This window comes from Magnolia sinica, chromosome 6, assembly GCF_029962835.1.
Source record: "Magnolia sinica isolate HGM2019 chromosome 6, MsV1, whole genome shotgun sequence".
Taxonomy (NCBI): domain Eukaryota; kingdom Viridiplantae; phylum Streptophyta; class Magnoliopsida; order Magnoliales; family Magnoliaceae; genus Magnolia; species Magnolia sinica.
The window spans coordinates 27,010,736-27,019,588 of record NC_080578.1 but is presented as its reverse complement, the minus strand read 5'-3'; the positions used below and the strand labels follow the sequence as shown (position 1 = coordinate 27,019,588).

At 38.8% G+C, this 8,853-nt stretch overlaps 1 long non-coding RNA gene across 1 annotated transcript; it reads right to left on the bottom strand.

Moving 5' to 3' along the window:
- Positions 1–5,654: 5,654 nt before the first annotated feature.
- LOC131248594 (uncharacterized) lies at positions 5,655–7,784 on the bottom strand. Its single transcript, XR_009172303.1, has 2 exons — positions 7,328–7,784; positions 5,655–7,289 (listed from the first exon to the last, which is right to left on the bottom strand). It is a non-coding gene; the product is annotated as an uncharacterized LOC131248594 (long non-coding RNA).
- Between the last annotated feature and the right edge of the window lie 1,069 nt (positions 7,785–8,853).

Genomic DNA, 8,853 nt, shown 5'->3' with positions numbered 1-8,853 from the left:
TTCATTTGGCAGCATGGAAACCTGCACTCACGACAAATGATATTGCGACTTCTTTTGTGTTGGCATAGCACCTACTAGAGAGGCTTTTTGGATGGGAAAGCCCTTCCTTCAACTTCGCTATGAAGTTTTGTTTCCTATTTCTCTGAATGTCTTTGTAGAATATTCTACAATAATTGCTTCTCGAAAGTTTTAGGGTCTGTTTGTTTTTCCAATTACAATGGTAAATGGTTGGAAATAAGTATTGATTACTTACTTTTGATATTGTGTGATGACATCATCTGTATTTGACTGCAATCATAACATTGCTATCATTATTTATTTTACATGGAGATTACTGTAAAAATGATAATTTTATAATGTAAAAATATACTGAGTATAATTTTCTTAACCTGATTCATGTATAAGTGTATTTGACTCTTGGTTTATAAGTCATAATTCTTATTTAAATAAATACCATGAAATAATAATGATAACTTATTTGCTTTGCATTACAAAAGTAAACAGGTTATTATTAATTTCAATTCATGTTTGCAAAGAAATGGAATTTGGAGAGTATTTACTGCTTGAAAATTGATCTAAAATAACTGAATTAATTTTATGAGCCCCATAACGACGTGTATGACTTAATCATGCTCTTCGTCCTTTACCAAAACATTTTAGGGTTGAGCCAAAAAAATAGGTAGATCTAAAGCTCAAGTGAGCCACACTATAGGAAATGGTGGTCTTAAAGACATCTACCATTGAAAGTTATTTCCTTCCTGGGCCTCTTATTGATGTTTTTTTTTTTTGGTAATCTAAGTTGTTCATGAGGTCACAAAGACATGGATAAAAAGAAAACACACATCAGCTTGATCCAAAACTTCAAGTCCCCTAAAAGCTTTCAACATTAAGTGGTCAATTCCCGCACTTTCTCGTGGTGTATTCCACCTGAGCTTTGGATTGACCTCATTTTTCGGCTCATGCCCTAAAATGATTTGGCAGTAGGATGGATTGCATGGATAAGTCACATACATCACGGTGGGCTCCATACCATTTATGCTTTTTGCCTCGGGTTTAGCATAGCACTATATTAAAAAAGTCTGCCAGTCAACATCACACTGGGAAGTATGGTGCAAATACAAAAGTAAATAATCATTATTTATTTACAGGAGATTTGATAAATCAAACACCCCCTTTAATGTAAGGGCTGCATCTCTGACAACTTTAGATTATTCCACTGAGATGGCTAAATTATATCTAAGAGCAATCTGACTAGGACTATGGCTCCAATGATGGGAACAGACTGCGGCTTGATGTCACAACCGCAGTCTCATTTTATGACATGACCCCAAAAAACAATGGAGATCCAAAATTCAAGTGGACCATCTACCACAGGAAACAGGGATGGAGACATCCACCGTTGAAAAACTTTATAGGGCCCATTGTGATGTTTAGCTGCCATGCAAATGGTCAATTAATTGATTTCCACTTGAATGAATGAAGTGAAAACACAAATATAACCCTAAACAAAAACTTCTATGGCCCTACTAAGGTTTCCACGGTGGCCATTCAATTATCAGTCATATGGCCCACTTGAGTTTTGAATCTCCCTTATGTTTGGGCTTATGACCTAAAATGAACTGACCAAACCGATTAATCAAGTGGATATAATACAAACACTCGTCGTGAGCCGCACAAAACTTTGAGTTATTATTATTATTATTTTAGAATTTTTACCACTAAATTCCTCAAGAATTGACATTTTACCAAATAATGCCTCGTCGAGTAGAAATCACAAGGAGGTGCTTTTTGAGGCAGGAAATCCGAATACCCTTTTAATTTTTCTTTAAAAAAGTGTAAGTCTAGGCTTGTGGGGCCCATGTTGTATATGTATAACATCCAAGCCATCCAACATATCCACACCACCATGATAACGGCTAGATAGAGCAAAAAATCAGGCGGATCAAATCATCAGCTGGGCTACTTGAATTTGGATGTTTTTTGTGATGTAAATTATTTTTATGGACCACTCACTTTATGGTTGGATCAGCCATATTTTTGGTTTACCTAATAATTATGTTGGTGTGCATCTTTTGGATGGATGGGATATTAGACACATGCCACGTGGACCCCATAAATTTGAATTCTCCACTTTTTAAAGAAGAAGAAAAAAAGGGACAAGGGCAGTAATGCAATTTTTCGTTTGAAAAAGCACGGTACGGGAATATCATTTCCAGAGGCACTATTTTGTACAATCAAAATTCTAGACGAATTTTACGGTAAAATTGCCTCTCTCTCTCTCTCTCTCTCTCTCTCTCTCTCTCTCTCTTCTTGTTCTTCTTCTTCTTCTTCTTCTTCTTCTTTTTTTAAAAAAAAAATTTTAATTTTAATTATTATTATTATTATTTTTAATTTTTTAGTATTTATATAAAACCATGAAGCAAAAGCCATCACAAGACAAGGCTCGACAGCATCCTACGCAAAACAAGGGAAAAGGGGGAAAAAAATAAAAATAAAAATACAAAAGGTAGATAGGGAAACCGATAACGAATAAGACCAGTACAAACATGACCCCACCCAAAGGCATTGCCTTGAAAAGCCTCCTTAGATTGCCATGTGAGGATGAAGCAGAAAATTTCATCCAAACATGGAGACTAGGCTTGGAAAGAATTCATTTGTCTTGCTAACCAATTCCTCCATATGGGGTTTTGGCTGCCTAATACAAGCATCTAGATGAGTGGAAAATGCCAGCCCACTTTGACATCAAGGTTGGGAATAATCGCATGTATTTGAATCGGGTCCAGTCGGGTCGAGTGTAGAGATATTCGCATTGGGTTCGAGCTGGACACCTTGGGTTGGAAGTTAAGTCAGGTCACGTTATGGGTTGAGTTTGGTCCTCTGGAGGTTGGGTGAGGTGTGCCGTGGCTTGACCCTCAATCCAAACCCAACTGACCCAAGTTGCTCCCCTAGCTGAAAGCGGCATTGCAGCACCAAAAATCAACTTATTTTCACTCATGGGTTCCTCTTGATGAGGGTTGGGAGCGGCCCTTTATGTGGAGCCCAACTTGATGTATGTATTCTATATCCACATTGCCAGACCTTTTTAGGGCTTGATCGCAAAAAATGAAGCAGATCCAATTCTCAGGTTGACCATACCATAAGAATCAGTGGTGATTAACCATTAATGGGCTACAAAATCTTATGATCAAGATGATATTTGTTTTTTTTCCATTCATCCAGGCTTATGTGACCTTTTCAACACGTTGGATAGAAAATAAACATTACTGAATCATTACAGTGGGACCTAAGAAGCTTTAAACGGTAGGACATTCAATCACCACTGTTTCCTATAGTATGGTCCACCTGAGATTTGGATCTTCTTCATTTTTGAGCTCATCTCCTAAAGTGATCTGGAAAAACAGATGGACGGTATTGATGTAGAATACATACATCAAGGTGGATCCCACAGTAAGGAACGCACCTTCTTGGGTGATGCCGGCCGGGCCACACCTAATCTGCTACCGTGAGGGGCCACCATGGGAGTCCTGTACTTTCCGTGTGTATGGAGATAGGAAACATCCATCCCCATGTAAATGCACAATTAGGATTTCGATAAATCTCCATTATTAAGCCACAGTCATTGTTGAATATACTAGTTGAACTGGGCCAGACATTAGAATGGTGGGTCCTTCAACAGGCCATCGGCTGCAACCAATATTGATTAAATGGTCCACCGAACATGCCACCTACAGTATCTGTGAAATGGTCATCGATGCAATCTAATTTCGGGCTGACAGGATTAGAAACATTTAAATTATAATTGTGTTGAAAATACATATATTAGACAGCCAAACAGTGTTTGTTCCAGTGTGGATTTTAAGCAATGGCTGATCCAAGGAGTGACCATTCTAATGGATGGCTCTGATCAATGAGAACATTCACAAAAATGTAATGGAAAGACAGTGAAGGTTGCAGTACATCTTATACATGAACACAGCCATTGGCAAGGGACCATAACATAAAATACATAGATTGGTGAATCATCACGTCTAAATAATGAATAGGGAACGTATTTGATACTCTGACAGAATATGATGCTTGATATACAGGCACGGAGAATTTGTACATTTGGCATACACTTACTGAAATCATAGAGGTGCCACTATGTAGATGCCCTGCCCCCATCAGGTTGGTCCAGTTGTGAGGTGAGCAACAGTTTTTGAAACAGTGTACTGCTAAAGAAAACTTGTAGAAAGTCTTCTAAACTGTCCAACTACTTCTAACATTGGGGCCCACATGCTGAGTGGATCATTATTATTCTGTAGGACACCATATACACAGACCCACCTGCTGGACGGCTTGGAAATTGCGCCTGTCTGCAAGGCTGGTGCAACAATCATTCAGTAAATAGAAAGCTAAAATTGCATCATTTCACCCTACTGTGAGAGAACACAACTTGGACAAGCTTGTGGGGCACACAATCCCATCACAACCTACAGTTTGGATAGCTTAGATTGAAGCATATGCCATACACTGGATGGGCATTGTTATAGGTAAAATGAAGCTAAATAAATGTACGAGACAAATAATCTGAGTAGCCGGACTCCATAATTATGTATTGCTTGAGGGCCAAAAATCACCCCGACTTTTGATATCAGTTAATTTCTATCTCGACCTCAATTGTCACTTTGTCCCTCGGGTATCGACCTTAGGTATTGACCTCAATCTTAAGGGACAATCTCAACCATAGATCTCAGCCTCTAATAGAAAGAAGAATTCTCTCCATATACAGGTGGGATTATCTCCCAAGATTTTTGACGATAATCACGCCAATCGAGATAAAGTCGGATATATTCTTGAAGTTAGAATCCTACTCCAATACAGCACCTCCAGCATATCCATCAAATCAACTTGGATAACACCCCCTGCCATGGAACAAGGGACACAAATACACCAATTATACACCTACTATGAGTCAGTATGCTTGACTTAAGCATCAGAGTGTATCCGGCCTTAATCGGCACCCCCAGTGTATTTTCTTGTACCTTCATTAATTTACAAGTACTTAGCTAGGAGGTGAGGCAGGACTTCTCTTGTTCTTCATTAAATTGAAGGTAGAAATCGGGCTAACAACGATAACCTAACCAAATTTAGGTATCAACATGTATGGTAGGTGAAGATACTGAAATGATATATACATCTAGTGGTTTTTATACACTCACCCTTTCCCAATATAAAAAATATTCTGCCAAATAACCAAAAATAAAAAATAAAAATTCGTAATGTATTGGGGCATTGATTTTGAGCCAGCCAATGGCCAACAGCACTCATATGATAGGTGGGGCCCACCATGGTAAGCACACGGCCCCAAAATCTCTATCATCCAATCATCAGAGACATCCAATTAAAGACATGCAAACTAGGTTGTAACGAGCATTAATTATCCAATGGATAGTTAGTTGATACTCTGGCTGTGTATGATGCTTGATCTGCGGGCGCATCTGGCGATTCAAACAATGCTAACCCCTGATTAATGGACACTTATTTGGAAATGAGACTATTGGATATTCTTCATTTTTAACCGTCCAATATACATGCAGCAATATAATAATTGTATAACAAGATAGCCGTGGTAGTACTACAAAATAGTTTGAGAGAATGTACGACTCTAGCAATGGAGAGGACCATAGATATCAGTTTTTTTTGAAGAGAAAAAGCCCAAAACACACGAGCTAACCTGACAGATGCGGATTGAAACCAGTTTTCAAATTTGAAAGAGCTGAACAGAACAAATGGGGTGCGGCCAAAATGCAAAAGGGCAATGAATGCAGCATTAATGGAAGTGAGGGAGTGAAAATGAGGTGCGGATCAAATGACGTTTGTGGATGTCAGTGTTTGGACGAAAATATCCCTAACCCTATCCATCTACACCTAGTTCTTCCATCCCATCCATCCATCAACTCTTCTCACGTGTCATCACATCAGCACGAAAATCAACCACACGTGTCCTCTTATCTCTCCTCTCTCTCAACCATCTTTCCCAACAACCTGCTTTCTCTGTATCTGTTTTGGAGAGAATCTACAGTGAGAAAAAATGCAATGGGGAGGTGGAAATAAGAAATAAAGAAAAACCCATTTCAGTTTTAGGGCTAGTAGGGTTTGTAGTAGTAGGATGAAGGTAGGGAGGAAACCATCTCCTTTTTATATTGTGTGTTCTGGGAAATAGGGTTTTACAAGACTGGTGGGTTTCTATTGTAAACAGTAAAAAGAAGAAGAATAGATTTGATATGTCACCACTACAAGAGAGAGAGAGAATGGGAAGAAAGAAAGAAAGAGGGATATTGTAATAAAGAAATCAGCACAATAGATTTGATTCTACAACGATCATTTTCCAAATTTAGTGCAACATCAGCCCCACCTAATCTCATCCTCAGCCATGCATGAAGGCATCTAGAGATTTAAAATTAAACCAAAAAAGAAAATAAGAATGTAAATAAGAAGATTAGCACATTGAAAATGAAGAGAGAAAAAAGCAAATAAAATGGTTTCATCAAAACCCTAAAAAAACCAACAACAACAAAAGCATCAGCAGAAGAAAAGAAGCAGCTTTAGCATACAAAAGTACCATGGCATGTAATAAATTACTTCCCCGTAAATTCTTTATGAAACCTGATTTCTGCAAGAGAGAAATGATGATGAAGGCATCATGAATAAACCGTCTGCCTAATAGAGAGTTATGATGAAGGCATCATGAAGAAACCGTCTACCTAAGGAGACTGACAAAAACAAAGATTAGAAAAGGAAGAGAAATAGAGGGAAAAGGAGGTAATGATGAAAGCCTTTTTCATATCCGTCAGAACTTCAACAAAAACAATTAAAAATAAAAACAGTCAAAACCCACATCATTACACCAATCTGCAATTTCCTGGTAAGATACTGGACACTGCCCTCAAAACCCAACAACAGAAAATCCTACCAAATAAACTCAAAAATGACATTTACACCCCATTTTTAAAAACCTCCACCCCTTTAGATTCCGATTAGGGTCTGTCATCAAAAAAAGAAGGCCTGAATGTAAATATCAAAAACCAAGATTTTAGAGAAGATAAAAACCCAATAAAGAAAAAGAAAAGGCCCACCTTGGTAACATAAATAAGGGTTGATCTGAAGAAGATGGACGGCATGCAAGGAAGCTGAAAATTGGGGGGAATGAAGCCTGGTCCGACGACACCAACATGGTTCCATCCGTCTATCTATGCCTAGATTAATGGATCAGATCAGATCAGATCATAGGAGGAGGATGTGGTGACCTCGATCAGATCAGATCATAGAAGGAGGATGTGGTGACCTCGAGCCAGACAACATTCCCCTCAAAAGGAAAAGCTTCCCGATCTCTCTCTCTCTCTCTCTCTCTCTCTCCCCCAAGAGTCGCGGCTTCCTTCAAGGGGAAGAGGCGAAGAGGAATGAAAGGAATGATGAATATATGGGGAGAGAAAGAGGGGAGATAGGGAGAGAGAAGAAAAGGCGGGGGGAAAGGTGAGATAAAGACAAAAGGGGGCAGCAGGCCCGACCCTACAGCTGGGTTGCAGAAATGACCACGACCCCATGCACTTACTCCTCCTTCCCCCTTTTCTCTTCCCCTCCTGCCTTTCTCACCTCACGTGATCTCCTTCCCTTTCTTTATTACATGATGGAGATTTTTTTGCCTAGCCATCAAGAGTGGGACTTATCATATCAACGGTTTGGATCACTAGATCATGGGTACTACTTGCACAAAACTGAGCATAGATGGGCCATTATCAGAACCGCCCATCTTCTCAGTGCTAGCAAATAAGGTAGTGTGCGATTCGCGATCGAATGGTGATGTCGTGCGCTGCTGTGGTGCAACATGCTGAGTTATCTAATGATCAGAACCATCCATGTTGTGGGAGCTTATGCTGAGGAGACTGTGAATTTGGAATAAGAAATTTACAATGGTTTACATTCAACTCTTGAAATCAAAGGCTAGGATCATCATTGAAGCGTGATTATGGAATAATAGATTTTTATGGCATTGTAAATGGTTCAAATCATTGGACCGACTTAGCATGTAGGCCCCCCGTTAGGAATCCAGAGTGGTGATAGAGGCAAAACGAAGCAACAATTGCTTTCCAAAGATGACCTTTGCGTCTGATTTCTGGAGTTGTGTGTGAGCCATGTTGAATCAGATCAAAGGAAAATAATGAACAAAATAAATCAGTGAAGATTTGGAGCCCCACACCTGTTTTGAGAATTGACAAATCAATAACACACCTGTCGACGAGTTTGAATTGCCGTGGGGGCAAGGCGTGAATGCAATCACTCTCATCGGGATTGTTTATGTCACTTGATTGATTTGATTGGTATAGCAGGCTCTTGACATGCTATTTCAAAATATAATATGGAGCATATGATTTTCTCTAGTGTAATTAGCTTATAAAAAATCCAACACAGCTACCACTCTTTCTTCGCATGCCCGTTGAAAATAAGAATAACACAACTCATTACCACAATATTGGTATGCTCAATTAATTGATTTTCAAGCCAGTTTTCCTTCCAAACAAGCCTCATGTTCATGTATAGGCTAGAACATATAATGGAGCTAGCGCTTTTGGCTCCAAAGAAATGCCAAGCACTTCAAACTCTTCCCTATCCAATGTGAAATAAAAGTTTTACACTTCAAAAAAAAAAAAAAAAAGGCTCATTTAAATCACAAGTCATTTTGCTTAAGTTAGTTGTACCTTGAGTGGCTTATTTGGTTGTTGCTTTGTCATTAGATAATTATTTTTGGTAAACAACATACTTAAAAGTAGAAAAGTAATGTTTAATCTCCAACATCAAATAAATAAATTTCAA